General features: G+C 45.6%; 1 long non-coding RNA gene across 1 annotated transcript in view; it reads right to left on the reverse strand.

Annotated features, from left to right (window-relative positions):
* The window catches only part of LOC141272954 (uncharacterized), a 352,572-nt gene that overhangs the window by 325,349 nt on the left and 10,252 nt on the right, over nucleotides 1–16,971 (reverse strand). Inside the window, exon 2 of the long non-coding RNA XR_012322044.1 lies at nucleotides 10,838–10,957. This is a non-coding gene — a long non-coding RNA (uncharacterized lncRNA). The remainder of the gene's footprint in view (nucleotides 1–10,837; nucleotides 10,958–16,971) is intronic.

The following is a 16,971-nucleotide window of genomic DNA, read 5'->3' on the forward strand; positions in this document are numbered from 1 at the left end:
TGCTCCGCTTGAAGTGGTGGAAGAGGAGATCCCATGTAGCGATGCCCAAATATTTGAACAGCCACTGCCACAGGAAGTCGACGCTGGCAATTTATCACAAGAGGTGGACGATGACGAGACACAATTGCCAGGAAGTGAGGAGGAGGATCGTGGTGTGCAAGTGGAATAGGAGGAGGTGGTGGATGTAACTGACCCAACGTGGCAGGAGGACATGCAGAGCGAGGCCAGCAGCACACAGGGTGAGAGAGGCAGAGTACCCCAACAGGCAGGAAGAAACAGTGTGGTGGCCGCACACAGAAGGCAGGCAACAGTTCCCCGTAACACCAACACAAGGGACATTGCCAGTACAACCTGTAGGTCTTCCAGAGTCTAGAATTTTTTTAAAGACTCTGCTGATAACCCCAAAAAGTCCATTTGTACCACCTGCCATGCCAGCATCAGCAGGGGTGACAAAACTACCAGCCTGACCACCACCAGCATGATCAGGCACATGACAGCAAAGCACCCGACTTTGTGGGGCGAACCCCAAGGTCCACGACCAGTGTCAGCGGGTGTCACCACTGCTTCTTCCGCTGTTGTGCATGCAATACAACCCCCTGTTGTGTGTGCAAGGCAATCCCCTGTCCATACTGCATGCAAAGATGCCCCCTCCTCTCATTCTTCACTTCTTATGGCAGTTTCTCAAGAAACAGCATCAACGTCCACGTTCACGTCCCACCGCAGCGTTCAACTGTCCATATCCCAGACCTTTGAACGAAAGCGGAAATTCGCAGCTAACGCCCCACAGGCCACAGTACTAAATTCGCACATTTCACGACTGCTTGCGTTGGAAATGCTGCCTTTTAGGCTGGTGGAGACGGAATCCTTCCGCAACCTTAAGGCGGTGGCCGTCCCTCGGTACTCGGTCCCCAGCCGACACTATTTTGCCCGGTGTGCCATCCCCGCACTACACAAGCATGTGTCCCAAAACATCTGCCATGCCCTCAACAACGCAGTTACTGGGAGAGTCCACCTGACAACAGACACGTGGACAAGTGCTTGTGGCCAGGGACGGTACATCTCCCTGACTGCACACTGAGTAAACATAGTGGAAGCCGGGACCCAGTCGGACCTTGGGACGAAACACATCCTCCCCACACCGAGGATTGCGGGCCCTATGTCAGTCAGAGTTGCCCCCACAGCATACAGCTCCTGTGCATCCTCCTCCTCCTCATGTTCAGCCTCCATCTCAGATATGACCACATCAGTTACAAGCTGGAAGCACTGCAGTACTGCCTCCGCCAAGCGGCAACAGGCTGTGCTGAAACTCATTTGCTTAGGTGAGAAACCTCACACTGCTTGTGAGTTGTGGACAACTGTGAAAGAGCAGGCAGATCTGTGGCTGAGACCGCTGAACCTACATCCAGGCATGGTCGTGTGTGACAATGGGCGTAACCTGGTGGCGGCTCTGAGGCGAGGCGAGATCACACACTTACCCTGCCTGGCTCATGTGCTTAACCTCGTGGTTCAGCAGTTTCTTAAATCGTACCCCGAGTTGCCAGATCTGATCGTCAAAGTACGCCGCCTGTCAGCTCATTTTCGCAAGTCGGCTACAGCTTCCGCCGCCCTTGCTGTGTTGCAGCAGCGTTTGCAGCTTCCGTCACACCGACTACTGTGTGATGTCCCCACACGTTGGAACTCTACCCTCCACATGTTGCAAAGGATTTGTGAGCAGAAGAGAGCAGTTGTGGAGTACCAGCTGCAACAAGGCCGTCGATTTAAGGTCAAACTCCACACATAAGACCTCAGGAGTGGACCTGGAAGTCTGACATCTGTACCATCTTGACAAACTTTGAGGAGTCCACCAAGATGATGAGTGGCGATGACGCCATCATTAGCGTCAGCATTCCACTTATCTGTCTTTTGCAACGCTCTCTGCAGAGAATTAAAGAGGAGGCATTGCAGCCAGAGTATGATGAGATGGATCAAGAAGCCGTAGCGGTCGATTACACACAGCCCTGCCTCATCTCATCCCAACGTGCATTGGGGGACAATGAGGGAGAGGAGGAGGAAGAGGAGGAAGAACAGGAGCTTGTATCATGCGCTGTAGACGGTAGTACCTGTACAACTGTCATACCGTCGGTTCAGTGTGGGTGGCCTGAGGACAGGGGGGAGGAGGAGAAGAGCATGGTCAGTCGTCATCTGGGTGAGGACACGGAAGTCTTGCCCGTTACCAGTCTGGCACGCATGGCTGACTTTATGTTACGCTGCCTTAACCGAGACCCTCGCGTTGTCAAAATGTTAGGTGACAGTCATTACTGGTTGGTGACACTTTTAGACCCCCGCTACAAGGAGAACTTTCACTCTCTTATTCCTGAGGTGGAGAGGTCTACAAAAATGGGTCAGTACCAGAAGGCCCTTGCTGCAGAACTGTTAAAAAAATTCCCATCTGAACACGCTAGCGGCAGAGGTCACAGTTCGTTGTTGCCCAACCATGGCGTACATGCGAGAGAGACGCAACTACAATCCAGCAGAGGCAGGGGAACACTGTTAACGTTCTAGGACAGTTTTCTCAGACCCTCCCTTCGGACAGACCCTGAGGCGTGGGGTACTCTCACAAGGAGTGGAAAGTTTCAAAAGATGGTGAAGGAGTACCTTGCCGACCGTGCCAGCGTCCTCCGTGATTCCTCTGTGCCTTTTAATTATTGGGTATCTAAGCTGGACACTTGGAATGAACTCGCTCTGTACGCCTTGGAGGTCCTGGCCTGCCCTGCCGCTAGCGTGTTATCGGAGCGTGTTTTTAGTGCCGCTGGGGGAATTATAACTGATGAGCGCACTCGCCTGCCAACTGACAATGCTGACAAGCTGACCCTTACAAAAATGAACAAGGGCTGGACTTCTCATCACCACCAAATGACAGCAGAGTAACATAAAGTCAAATCCACTGTGTTATTTCGGGAGATGTATTCACATGCACCGCTTCACACCCACACATGGGTATACGCTTCCTCATTTCATCAGTTTTATGTTCTTTTCCTTATCCTTAGCCTCCACCACCACTATACCACCAGGGTGACCGTGGTCCGTGTTGCCATTATTGAAAGTTCCTCCGTCCTTATTTTTGTCAGCTTTTGCTGGGAAGGCATAAGCAAAGACTGTGGGAGACCCTCTCCCCAATAATAGGAATAATATTTTTAAGATGCTGTACTGTTTGGCTCTTGGAAGGGGCATTAAAAGCGTCTTGTTAAGCTACTACGACCTCCACCACTTTTCCGAGGGGCATTCAAACCGTCTTGTTAAGCTACTGCGACCTTCAGCACTTTTTCAAGGGGCATTAAAAGCATCTTGTTAAACCACTCTGAACTCCACAGCTCTTCCAAGGGGCATTGAAATGTTGTTTTTAATTAACTCTAACCTCCACAACTCTTCGAACCGGCATTGCATTTCCTCCTAATTTTTGGCAGCTTTTGCTTGGAAGGCATAAGCAAATACTATGGGAGACCCACTCCCCAATAATGGGAATAATGTTTGTAATATGCTGTACTGCATGGCTCTTGTAAGGGGCATTGCCAGTTCCTCCGTCCTAATTTTTGGCAGCTTTTGCTTGGAAGGCATAAGCAAATACTATGGGAGACCCACTCCCCAATAATGGGAATAATGTTTGTAATATGCTGTACTGCATGGCTCTTGTAAGGGGCATTGCAAGTTCCTCCGTCCTAATTTTTGGCAGCTTTTGCTTGGAAGGCATAAGCAAATACTATGGGAGACCCACTCCCCAATAATGGGAATAATGTTTGTAATATGCTGTACTGCATGGCTCTTGTAAGGGGCATTGCAAGTTCCTCCGTCCTAATTTTTGGCAGCTTTTCCTTGGAAGGCATAAGCAAATACTATGGGAGACACACTCCCCAATAATGGGAATAATGTTTGTAATATGCTGTACTGCATGGCTCTTGTAAGGGGCATTGCAAGTTTCTCCATCCTAATTTTTGGCACCTTTTGCTTGGAAGGCATAAGCAAAGACTATGGGAGACACAATCCCCAATAATGGGAATAATGTTTGTAATATGCTGTACTGCATTGCTCTTGTAAGGGGCATTGCAAGTTCCTCCGTCCTAATTTTTGGCAACTTTTGCTTGGAAGGCATAAGCAAACACTATGGGAGACACACTCCCCAATAATGGGAATAATGTTTGTAATATGCTGTACTGCATGGCTCTTGTAAGGGGCATTGCAAGTTCCTCCGTCCTAATTTTTGGCAGCTTTTGCTTGGAAGGCATAAGCAAATACTATGGGAGACGCACTCCCCAATAATGGGAATAATGTTTGTAATATGCTGTACTGTATGGCTCTTGGAAGGGGCATTAAAAGCGTCTTGTTAAGCTACTGCGACTTCCACCACTTTTCCGAGGGGCATTAAAACCGTCTTGTTAAGCTACTGTGACCTCCACGTCTCTTCCAAGGGGCATTCAAACCGTCTTGTTAAGCTACTGGGACCTCCACGTCTTTTCCGAGGGGCATTAAAACCGTCTTGTTAAGCTACTGTGACCTCCACGTCTCTTCAAAGGGGCATTAAAAGCATCTTCTTAAGCCACTCTGAACTCCACAGCTCTTCCAAGGGGCATTGAAATGTTGTTTTTAATTAACTCTAACCTCCACGACTCTTCAAACCGGCATTGCATTTCCTCCTAATTTTTGGCAGCTTTTGCTTGGAAGGCATAAGCAAAGACTATGGGAGACACACTCCCCAATATTCGGAATAATGTTTGTAATATGCTGTACTGCATTGCTCTTGTAAGGGGCATTGCCAGTTCCTCCGTCCTAATTTTTGGCAGCTTTTGCTTGGAAGGCATAAGCAAATACTATGGGAGACCCACTCCCCAATAATGGGAATAATGTTTGTAATATGCTGTACTGCATGGCTCTTGTAAGGGGCATTGCAAGTTCCTCCGTCCTAATTTTTGGCAGCTTTTGCTTGGAAGGCATAAGCAAATACTATGGGAGACCCACTCCCCAATAATGGGAATAATGTTTGTAATATGCTGTACTGCATGGCTCTTGTAAGGGGCATTGCAAGTTCCTCCGTCCTAATTTTTGGCAGCTTTTGCTTGGAAGGCATAAGCAAATACTATGGGAGACCCACTCCCCAATAATGGGAATAATGTTTGTAATATGCTGTGCTGCATGGCTCTTGTAAGGGGCATTGCAAGTTCCTCCGTCCTAATTTTTGGCAGCTTTTCCTTGGAAGGCATAAGCAAAGACTATGGGAGACACACTCCCCAATAATGGGAATAATGTTTGTAATATGCTGTACTGCATGGCTCTTGTAAGGGGCATTGCAAGTTTCTCCATCCTAATTTTTGGCAGCTTTTGCTTGGAAGGCATAAGCAAAGACTATGGGAGACACACTCCCCAATAATGGGAATAATGTTTGAATATGCTGTACTGCATTGCTCTTGTAAGGGGCATTGCAAGTTCCTCCGTCCTAATTTTTGGCAACTTTTGCTTGGAAGGCATAAGCAAACACTGTGGGAGACACATTCCCCAATAATGGGAATAATGTTTGTAATATGCTGTACTGCATGGCTCTTGTAAGGTGCATTGCAAGTTCCTCCGTCCTAATTTTTGGCAGCTTTTGCTTGGAAGGCATAAGCAAATACTATGGGAGACGCACTCCCCAATAATGGGAATAATGTTTGTAATATGCTGTACTGTATGGCTCTTGGAAGGGGCATTAAACGCGTCTTGTTAAGCTACTGCGACTTCCACCACTTTTCCGAGGGGCATTAAAACCGTCTTGTTAAGCTACTGTGACCTCCACGTCTCTTCCAAGGGGCATTCAAACCGTCTTGTTAAGCTACTGGGACCTCCACGTCTTTTCCGAGGGGCATTAAAACCGTCTTGTTAAGCTACTGTGACCTCCACGTCTCTTCAAAGGGGCATTAAAAGCATCTTCTTAAGCCACTCTGAACTCCACAGCTCTTCCAAGGGGCATTGAAATTTTGTTTTCAATTACCTCTAACCTCCACGACTCTTCCAACGGGCATTGCATTTCCTCCTAATTTTAGTCAGCTTTTGCTTTTCAATGCAAAGGCGAAAACTAAGGGAGACCCACTCCCCAATAATGGGTAGAAGGTTTTTAGTACGTTGTAATCCACGTCTGTTTCAAGGGGCATTGCAGTTCCTCCTAAGTGTGTTGTTATACCACTCTGACCTCCACGTCTCTTCCAAGGGGCATTAAAACCGTCTTGTTATACCTCTCTGACCTCCACATCTCTTCTGAGGGGCATTAAAACCGTCTTGTTAAGCTACTGCGACCTCCACCACTTTTCCAAGGGGCATTAAAAGCGTCTTGTTATGCTACTGCGACCTCCACATCTCTTCCGAGGGGCATTAAAACCGTCTTGCTAAGCTACTGCCACCTCCATGTCTCTTCCAAGGGGCATTAAAAGTGTCTTGTTAAGCTACTGTGACCTCCACCACTTTTTCAAGGGGCATTAAAACCGTCTTGCTAAGCTACTGTGACCTCCACGTCTCTTCCGAGGGGCATTGAAATGTTGTTTTTAATTACCTCTAACCTCCACGACTCTTCCAACGGGCATTGCATTTCCTCCTAATTTTAGTCAGCTTTTGCTTTTCAACGCAAAGGCGAAAACTAAGGGAGACCCACTCCCCAATAATGGGTAGAAGGTTTTTAGTACGCTGTAATCCACGTCTGTTTCAAGGGGCATTGCAGTTCCTCATAATTTTTGGAAAGCCTTCCATTCACTGCTTAGGCCAACAGTGTACAGGTTTAGTTAAGGCCCTCTGACCTCCATGTCATTTCCAAGGGGCATTGGAGTGCCTCAAAATTTTTGGTAGGCATTGCACTCACTGTATGCCCTATAACTGTGTAGCCGAACCGCTCCTTTTGTTACAGAAATATATCCTACAAGACATATGTGGTTGACTGGCCTGATATTGATGTGAATGGTCCCTGTTCCTCCTGCTCTTTCTCCTTTGCCACTACCTCATCCATCATTTATCACCTGAAGCTTTGTTTTAACGGGAGTCATAGAACTGGGATAGTAGCAGGAAAACATCCAGCAATCCTCGGAGGAGGTAGGATATGCGCCAAAACGCTGACCACCTCAGGCCTAGCCGCTACTACATAAATGCGCTTGCATTCCAAGAAAGCAAAGCAGATGCTAACTTCTATCACCATCATGCTCCTCACCTTGGCACTCTCAACTCCCCTGATGGAGAAGCCAGGGCCCACTGGAGGAGTTTGGTTCTCTGGTTGGCTCGTCCAATGCTGCCCTAAAGCAGGCCGGGCTAAGAAAAGTGTGTGGGGGATGTTCCAAGGAGAAATAGGGGCGGCTGGGGACCATTTATGGACACCCGGCTGGGGACCGTGTGTGGACACCCGGCCGCGGGGCGGCTGGGGACCGAGTATGGACACGCGGCCGCCCCCTGGCGGCTGGGGACCGAGTGTGGACACCCGGCCGCCGGGCGGCTGGGGACTGAGTATGGATACCAGGCCGCCAACGCAGCCATGACGTGGTGGCCAGATTCCGCCTCCACATGCCTAAAAGGCCCCATTTCAAGTGCAAGCAAGCAAGCAGTATGGTATTGCAGCCTGGGGGTGGGTGGGTGGGTGGCAGGCTGCATACTTGCGCTTGCATTGCAAGGAATGGGAGAGGTACAATTGAACACTGGCCTGGGACAAGGACTTGAACGTGGATAGTTGCAAGTCTGCAACGACAGGTGCAGGGTGGGAGGCATCTTCGCATGTACCATGAACAGGGGTTTGGCATGCACACACGACAGGGGAATAGGCTGTCCTTCCCACGAAATGCACTGGGGAGGGCACAGGAAATGTTTTGGTATGCGCGTTTAATCTTATGTATAAGGCACACCGGGACAAATAGGGGCGGCTGGGGACTGAGTATGGATACCTCGCTGCCGAAGCAGCTATGAGGTAGTAGCCAGCTTCGGCCTCCTCCAAACTAAAAGGCCCCATTTCAAGTGCAAGCTAGCAGTATGGCATTGCAGCCTGGGGGTGGGTGGGTGGCAGACTGCACACTTACGCTTGCATTAAAAGAAAACAAAGCAGATGCTAACTTCTATCATCATCATTATGCTCCTCACCTTGGCACTCTCAACTCCCCTGATGGAGAAGCCAGGGCCCACCGGAGGAGTCTGGTTCTCTGGTTGGCTCATCCAATGCTGCCCTAAAGCAGGCCGGGCTAAGAAAAGTGTGTGGGGGGATGTTCCAAGGAGAAATAGGGGCGGCTGAGGACCGTTTATGGACACCCGGCTGCTCCCATGCGGCTGGGGACCGAGTATGGACACCCGGCCGCTGGGCGGCTGGGGACTGAGTATGGATTCCAGGTCGCCAACGCAGCCATGACGTGGTGGCCAGATTCCACCTCCACATGCCTAAAAGGCCCAATTTCAAGTGCAAGCAAGCAGTATGGTATTGCAGCCTGGGGGTGGGTGGGTGGCAGGCTGCACACTTACGCTTGCATTCCAAGAAAACAAAGCAGATGCTAACTTGTATCATCATCATCATGGTCCTCACCTTGGCACTCTCAACTTCCCTGATGGAGAAGCCAGGGCCCACCGGAGGAGTCTGGTTCTCTGGTGGGATCGTCCAATGCTGCCCTAAAGCAGGCCGGGCTAAGAAAAGTGTGTGGGGGGAAGTTGACAGGAGAAATAGGGGCGGCTGGGGACCGTTTATGGACACCCGGTTGCCCCCAGGCAGCTGGGGACCGTTTGTGGACACCCGGCCACGGGGCGACTGGGGACCGAGTATGGACACCCGGCCGCCCCCTGGCGGCTGGGGACCGAGTGTGGACACCCGGCCTCTGGGCGGCTGGGGACTGAGTATGGATACCAGGCCGCCAACGCAGCCATGACGTGGTGGCCAGATTCCACCTCCACATGCCTAAAAGGCCCAATTTCAAGTGCAAGCAAGCAGTATGGTATTGCAGCCTGGGGGTGGGTGGGTGGTTGGCTGCATATTTGCGCTTGCATTGCAAGGAATGGGGGAGGTACAATTGAACACTGCCCTGGGACAAGAACTTGCACGGGGATAGTTGCAAGTCTGCATCTTCTGATGCGGCAAGGATGACTTTTGATCAGCACACTTTTAGGCAGTGACCTGGGTGTCAGAGATGCTTCCAGGGGTCTTCCCCATGCTGTTCCCATGTCTTTTCAGCACTGTATGCATGTGTCACACAGCACATGGCCTGATAAGGTTGTAAAATGTTTAAATGACATTTCCCGGTGAATGCATTTGCCACGGTTGAAAGCAATACAAAAGTGCAAAAATGCATAAAAAATGCTACTTGTGAACATAGCCCAAGGTGTGGAGGAGTATTTTTTGGGGGGGTTATTTATTTTACCTTATACACAAGTCTTTACCCTGGAAAGGAACTTCCTTAACATATTTCACAGGAAAGCAGTTTCCGTTTCGTTTTTGAACGTTTTATTGTGAGCCCTTAAAAGTGGCTTAATACCTCTGACCACGTTGTTGACAGCAGTGACCTGGGGGTCAGAAATGCTTCCTGGGGCGATCCCCATACTGTCCCCATGTCATTTGAGCACTGTCACTATCGTTTTGGGCACTTGTTAGCATTTTAAAAGACTGCCGGGGGTGCCGCCGCAACAATGCTCGGGTCTCCCATAGACTAACATTGGGCTCGTTGCTCGGGTCGAGCACCCGAGTATCACGGCGAGCTCGGCCCGAGCTTCGAGCACCCGAGCATTTTAGTGCTCGCTCAACACTAGTAAGCATGTCTCGGCACTGATTGACAGCCAGCTCTGCACTCATGCACTGTAGAGCTGGCTGTCAATCATTGCCGGGGCGGTGACTGTAATTGCTCTAGGACTGTAATTGCTCTCGGACATACATACATATCATTGAGACATGCCGGCATGAATGAAAACCAGCGGCTCTCATAGAAATAGTTATTTTTTTCCTGGGTGCTGCACTTTCAGAACTGCTGCCAGGCACCTTCATAATGCTACGAACCTGCTGATTAACCCTATTTCTGCAGGTTAATAGAGTTTTTGGACATGACAGATTCCCTTGAAGAGAGTGGTGAGGAGCAAGACAAAGTTAAGCAAAGTTGGCTGAACCTTGCATTTCGCCCTGCGTTTTTTCCTTGATGTGGGGTGGGGGGATATAATCTATTTGTGCCAGTCTGGTTTGTGTGCCAGGGCTGCTTTTTAGTACCAGTCTGGTCTTGCATAGCATCACCTCGGTCCCCAGTGTTCAAAGTCTATAGTAATGAGCTAAATGCCCATGGACACACATTCTTAGTTCTCTCCCCATAGCCAGTTTTCTGCAAATCAAATCTCTGTTCACTGCAGAGCAGCCTATAGAAATATTGGTGTGGTGGAAAAGTGCACATGGAAATAAAAGATAAAATGTGTATTTCTATGCTAGAAATACTGTAAATGACAGCTATAAACTGCTTTTTAGGACTTGATCTGAAAATGATTTATGGTATAAAAGACTTCATAAATCTAGTGTATTGGGCGAGTGTCAGGCTCAGTATGGTGTGCCAAAATTAATACCCCTTCACTATTGGCCTCATTTATTATAACCGTCCACTAGAAAAACTGGCCTTGTCGACTACAGCAACTAATCATAGTATGACCTCCATTTTTCTACATCACATTAAGAAATTAGAGCTGAGCTTCTATTGGTTACACAGTTTTGATAAATGAGGCTCATTGGAATGTATGAATTTAATATTACAGGTTTTCGACAAATCTCAAGCTTGGAGAGTCATCGATGGATGTGTTGACTGAAATTAAAACATATATACATTAAACATTATAAAGTGTACATATAATATATACCAACCCAAAGGAAACATCCATGACAAAGAACACACGGACATACATATCATTGAGGCAGACCATTCTGCTGCAGTGGGGCCCTTGGAGATTGAGATCCTGTATACTGCTCCCTTCTCCAGACAAACTGCAATGATAACAACAAAATGGTGGAGAATTGGAACAAAAGTTTTGAAAAGGAAGTAAAACAAAATATTCTGGTGTTGTAGGGTTTCAAAACCATTTGTATGGTACCGTTCATTTTTATGTTTCCACACTGTCATTGACTCTGTTCTAAACACTGCTTTGGCTTTAAGATGTAAAAAAGGTTTGATGCAACATGGGTTTATAAGGGATCCATCCTTTCAAAATAATCTGATCAGCTTCTATGAGGAGGTAAATTCCAGACTGAACCAGGGTAATGCTATTGGTGTTGTCTACCTGGAATTTTCAAAGGTGTTTGATACGGTGCCACATGAAAGGTTAATCAATAAAATGAGAGAAAAGGGACTAGGGGACAATATTTGTATCTGGGTTAACAACAACTAGCTCAGGGATGAATTTATGAAACATTTGGACCGTGTCTCAGTTAACAGTGAGGTACCACAGGGGCAGTATTTGGTCCTCCTTTTAAAGATTTATTAATGACCTTGTAGAGTAGAATTTCAATATGTCCAGATGATACTAAACTCTGCAGGGTAGTCAACACAGAGGAGGATCATTTAATATCTTCCCTCACATAATCTCCTTCTCCCCTTTACACTTATTCGTTCCTCACCCAATCACCTGCAAGAATTCTCCCGAATATCCCCCATCCTCTGGAATTCTGTGCCCCAACACATCCGATTATCTGCCACATTCATATCCTTCAGACTGAACCTGAAAACCCACCTCTTCAAGAAGGCGTACAACCGGCAATCACCTACCACCTACAACTCTACTCCTCACTACCACCAGAGCTACTGCAACACTCCAATCTACGGTCTCCTTCCCCATCATCCTGTAGAATGTAAGCCCGCAAGGGCAGAATCCTCTTCCCTCTGTACCTGTCTATCATTGTTATGCCACGGCCCCACTATCAGTATTTGGTCAGTATTCGGTCAGTATTTTTTCTCAAGAGCGGGAGCCAAAACCAGGAGTGGGTGACAAAATGCAGAGTTGGTGACTTGTTTCTATTATACCTTTTCTCTGATTGTTCCTCACCTGGTTTTTTCTCTCATTCCTGAGAAAAAAATACTGAACGAATACTGACCAAATACTGATAGTGGGGCCATGGCCTTAGTTTGCTTACTGTAAGTGATATCTTTATTTTGTATGTAACCCCTTCTCAGGTACAGCACCATGGAATCAATGGTGCTACACAAATAAATAATAATAGAAAATAATAATGATATTACAGAATGATTTACAGTTTGTAAGCTGGAGACTTGGGCTGAGAAAGGCATTGAAGTTTAATGTAGATAAAAGTAAGGTTATGCACTTGGGCAGAGGAAATACAACGTACAATTATGTGCTAAATTGTAAAACACTGGGCAAAACTGTCACAGAAAAAGACTTGGGTGTATGGATCGACGACAAACTCAACTTTAGTGACCAGCTGCTCCAAGGCAAATAAATGCATCATGTGAGGGAGAACACCACAATTTTTTTCTCTTGAAGCAGTGAAAAAAAACCTATGACAAGACTAAGGGATAATATGGATATAATTGAGAGATAGGGTACAGGTAATCTGATCTAGAGATAGGACATTATACCCAAAAGTATCATTTAGACATTTGTGATTTTTCATGTATGCCAAAAATGGTCCAAGTGCTTTTCATCCGATTTTCATTAGTTTGTCAGTGTAACATTTTTTTATCATCAGTGTTTCATAAGTGATTTTCATGTATGAAAAAAATAAATAAATTGCATATTATCTCATATACTGCACATTGTAATGTTAGTCACGGGTTGCACAGCGATTTGTGTGCTGTCGGTAATTTGCATGGATCAATAGACTTAAATGGGTAATTATGAAGAATTATGACTCTGATCAAAAACAGACATAATCCCTTGATTTTTTGTGGTCTGCTAAAAAACACAGACATGTGAACATCTCAATAGATTATATGGACGTGTGTTCTAAAAACCAAAGATATTGCAGAACATTTACATGAAAAATGGACATTTGAAGGAGGTCTGAAGCCTCAGTCACGTCCCTTTTTTTCACGTACAAGAAAAACTGATGGAGTTTTATCAGCGTTAGCATTTCATCCGAGTTTTATCAGAGTTTAGTCCGAGTCCAGTCTGAGATTCATCAGTTTTTCTCATACGTGAAAAAAAATCTCTATTCTCTTCCTATCTAACAGTCTGTGAAAATCAGAATGGTATTTGAGTGCTGTCTGATTTTTCCACAGATCCCTAGACTTGCATTGCTGGGATCAAAATCGGACATGTCTCCGCAATTTTGCGCTGACCACTTGGTCCAAGGAAAAACATGGACATGTGAATGACCCCATTCACTATTTATATGTACGAGTGCTATCCATGAGGAGGAACACAGATACCACTCGTACACAAAAAATCTGAATGAGTCCTTCACGAGATCCATTACAAGTTCATATCGGTGGGTTTGAAAGGTGAATAATATATTTCATGCTACAGTATTTGGCGCTATTTGCTTGTAAATTATTATTGAAACATCATCTGAGCGTTATCCAGCGCAGGAAAAATCATGCAATCCTGGCTATATTAACACCTTTCATGGCCTGATAGGCAACCTCTAAATCTTGCCCATGCCTCATCAACACATACTATCTCGGCAAGCACATGGCACTGAGTGATACCCATTCACTTTTCCTTCAGGTGCATGCACAAAACAGTGGTGATGTTGGGCATAGTACTCCTTGCTGTTCTTCTCATGTCCAAGATAGATGTCACAAGATTTGGTGGAAGCCACTGGTACAAAGGTGTTGGGAGATGCCAATCAAGCCAGGACGAATGAGGTTGGAGCCAGGACTTCATAACTCTGGACATCAGTGTTTTAAAATGTGATTTATGAGGTTTGGCTTCATTACATTTTACATCCAGGGTGATGGTTAGATACATTATAACTTCATGGAATAAGGCAAGGTGGTGGATTAGGGGCAAAACAGAGCTGACAAGTTACCATTAATACTTTTATATCCATTTATCTTGCATTATGCTATGTCTTCTTCCCATAGACTCATCTCTTCATAGCAGGAGAAGGAAAATTACAGTAAGGAGGATCTAGAAAGTGAAATAACTCAGCCCGCCATTCTGCTAAGTCAGCTGTGTACACTATTCCTTTTGTGTGTCTTTTATCTGAGGCTGTACAATAGACCTGTTATTCTGTGATCAACCCCACTACCTTTAGTGAGAGTGAGCAGACACGTAAGGCTGCAATGCAGCTGTGCGGCCACTAGACAGCAGCACATGGAAAAGCTAATCTAATTTCCACCATGTTTGAAAAATAGTATCTAAAAGATGTATTGTAGTCTGTTTTTAAGGCTTCCTTCATGCACTTTCTGCAGCAGTTGCTTTTTGATGTTGAAAAAAAGCATGTACAAAAAGCCATTGTTGTTTGTTTTTTTGCTTGTTTTTTTTAAATGCAAATTATTTTTTTTAGCATTTTTGTCAGTTTTTATTTTTAATCATGTATTTAATCATATAACCAAACCATGTAATTCATAGATCATGTGATATAAAACTGTATATAACCCTATAGCATAATACAGTATGTTTGTAAAAAAAAAAAGCTAATGACAGACACAGCCATTACACAGTACACAGCAGGGGCACATTTATAAGATTATCTCAGCACAGGGACATTTTATATAAACACATCCAATTGTGGAAATTATTATTATTCCAAGATCTATTGATTGAAATGTACTTTTGTTCATTTGAAAACCCCCTTAAAGAGGTTGTCCACTACTTTTACATTGATGGCATATCCTTGGGACAAGTGAAAGAGAAGATGCACAAGCGTCTTTTTTGAGCGTTTTCTCAATTTTTTTGCTTAAAACAATAAACAAAAAAAAACATCAGTATATCCTTCATTGTTTAAAGAAGTTGTTCTCTACTTTTACATTGATGGTCTATCCTTAGGAAAGGCCATCAATGTCTGATCGGCCGAGGTTTGTCACCTGGCATCCCCCACCAATCAGATGTTACCCGTGTGTCACGCCAGGTGTGAGTGCAACACAGAGAGTCACGCCAGGTGTGAGTGCAACACAGAGGGGAAAGGAAAAGGGAGCCCAGACACTAGGGAAAGGGGGAAGAGGTGACCTCCTAATCTGGACTAGCGTCACCCTGTCTCCCCCTAATGTCCCTATACAGCCTCCGCAGCTGTCGCCGATCATGTGCCTTGCCCTACTATCCCTGGCGTAAGTCTATTGCAGGGGGTGGAAGGAGATGAGCATTAGTCAACCTCCGCTAGCACTCTAAAGACAAAAGGGGAAGACAACAACTCAGTTTTAGAAGAACTCCAACAGGGCATATGGCCTCAAGACTCCAGAGAGGACGTGATGCTGCTTCAGCCAAGTTCCAAGTAGAACTGAGTATAACCGGCGAAGTCCACCTAGACACACCAGGTATTTATACACCCAGACTATAGGGAGGTAGTCGCTGGGTCCTAAACACAGCCTCCTATCTAGGCAGCTGTCTGCATTGCCAAACGTGGAGATCTCCTGCAAACCACTGCATGGCGACTGTCTGTCACCTCTGACACACCCGTGACACCGTGCCAGCGGTTGCTGCCGCCGGCCGGAACTACTTGCTTGCCGTGCTTGGCCATCTACTTGTAGTGGCCGGTGCTTAGTACTGCACATCTGCCTCCTATTCTAATCAATAAGAGGCGGATGTGCAGTACCCCGCAGCAGCCACTAAAATCCCTTGTTAAAGCCCGCAGTGGCGAAACGCGCGTCGGGAAGCGTGGTGCGTGGTACTAGTACTCCAGTGGTAAGCATGTTCATCCTAATATATTAGCTGATAGTGGCTATTTAATCCCATGAACTTCTCATCTTCTGCTTAACAACCCTTGCATTTTTGCACCTTTCATGCACGGTCACTATACTATAATTCTTCAGTATCATATGAAATAACCTTTGTCCGTGCTATATTATTCCTATTTTTGGACAACATATTTAGTGGTGCTTCTCTTACATCAATTGCATTTTTGTGATTTATTGCCTTTGAGCTTTTGACACTACCTTTTCCAATACGGATGAACACACACTATGTGTCTTATTTCTTACCCACCTTGTGATTGTTCAAATTTATATTCATTGGTACTTCATTTTTTACACTATGTAATATGATCAATCATGTATGAATATTTATATATACCCATGATAAATCTCTATTACTATTCTAGTATCCCATCTTCTGTATACCACCTGTTGGATTCTGTTTTGCTGATCTTATATGTCTAAATTTTATCAAATAAAGTTGTTCTAATTTTGCTACTATCTGCCGTTGTGCAATCTAATTGTAGGTCATTATTAGCAGCCACTAAAAGTAGATGGCCAAGCACAGCAAGTAAGTAGTTCCGACTGGCGGCAGCCACCGCTGGCACTGATAACAGCTGATCGGCGGGGGTGCCTGGTGTCAGACCCTGGCTGATCAGACATTGATGGCCTATCCTAAGGATAGAACATCAATGTAAAAGTAGATGACAACTTCTTTAAACAATGAAGGATATACTAATGTTTTTTTTGTTTGTTTTTTTAAGCGAAAACGTTGAGAGAACGCTCAAAAAAGACGCTTGTTCATCTTCTCTTTGACTTGTATTGTAAAGTACTGAGTCTCTCCAAACCGGAAAAACCCCTGTGAATGGTTGCTCACTTCTTTTAACCTTTTGGCATTTTTGGAAATCTGAAGCAATTAAAAGACACTTAAAAGCACAGAAAGTCGTTTTGAGATAGAAATAAATAGGAAGATTATTTCTGCATTTTCTGAGCACATTTTCAGGCGGTTTTTAGAGTAGTACTCCAACACACCTGAAAAAAATGTCATGTAAACATCTGCTAAATATTCTGTGCCTTACAATGTGATTTTTTTTGTGGTGTTTTTCATGTTTTTAGTGCAGTTTTTTTTAAAGGGGAATTAAGTGCAGCCTGCTTTAAATATGGTGTATTTTTAGGAATTTCTCGTAGGCCT

The sequence above is a fragment of the Phyllobates terribilis genome, unplaced genomic scaffold (assembly GCF_046119375.1).
Source record: "Phyllobates terribilis strain yellow unplaced genomic scaffold, ASM4611937v1 Scaffold_5__5_contigs__length_657084704, whole genome shotgun sequence".
NCBI lineage: Eukaryota > Metazoa > Chordata > Amphibia > Anura > Dendrobatidae > Phyllobates > Phyllobates terribilis.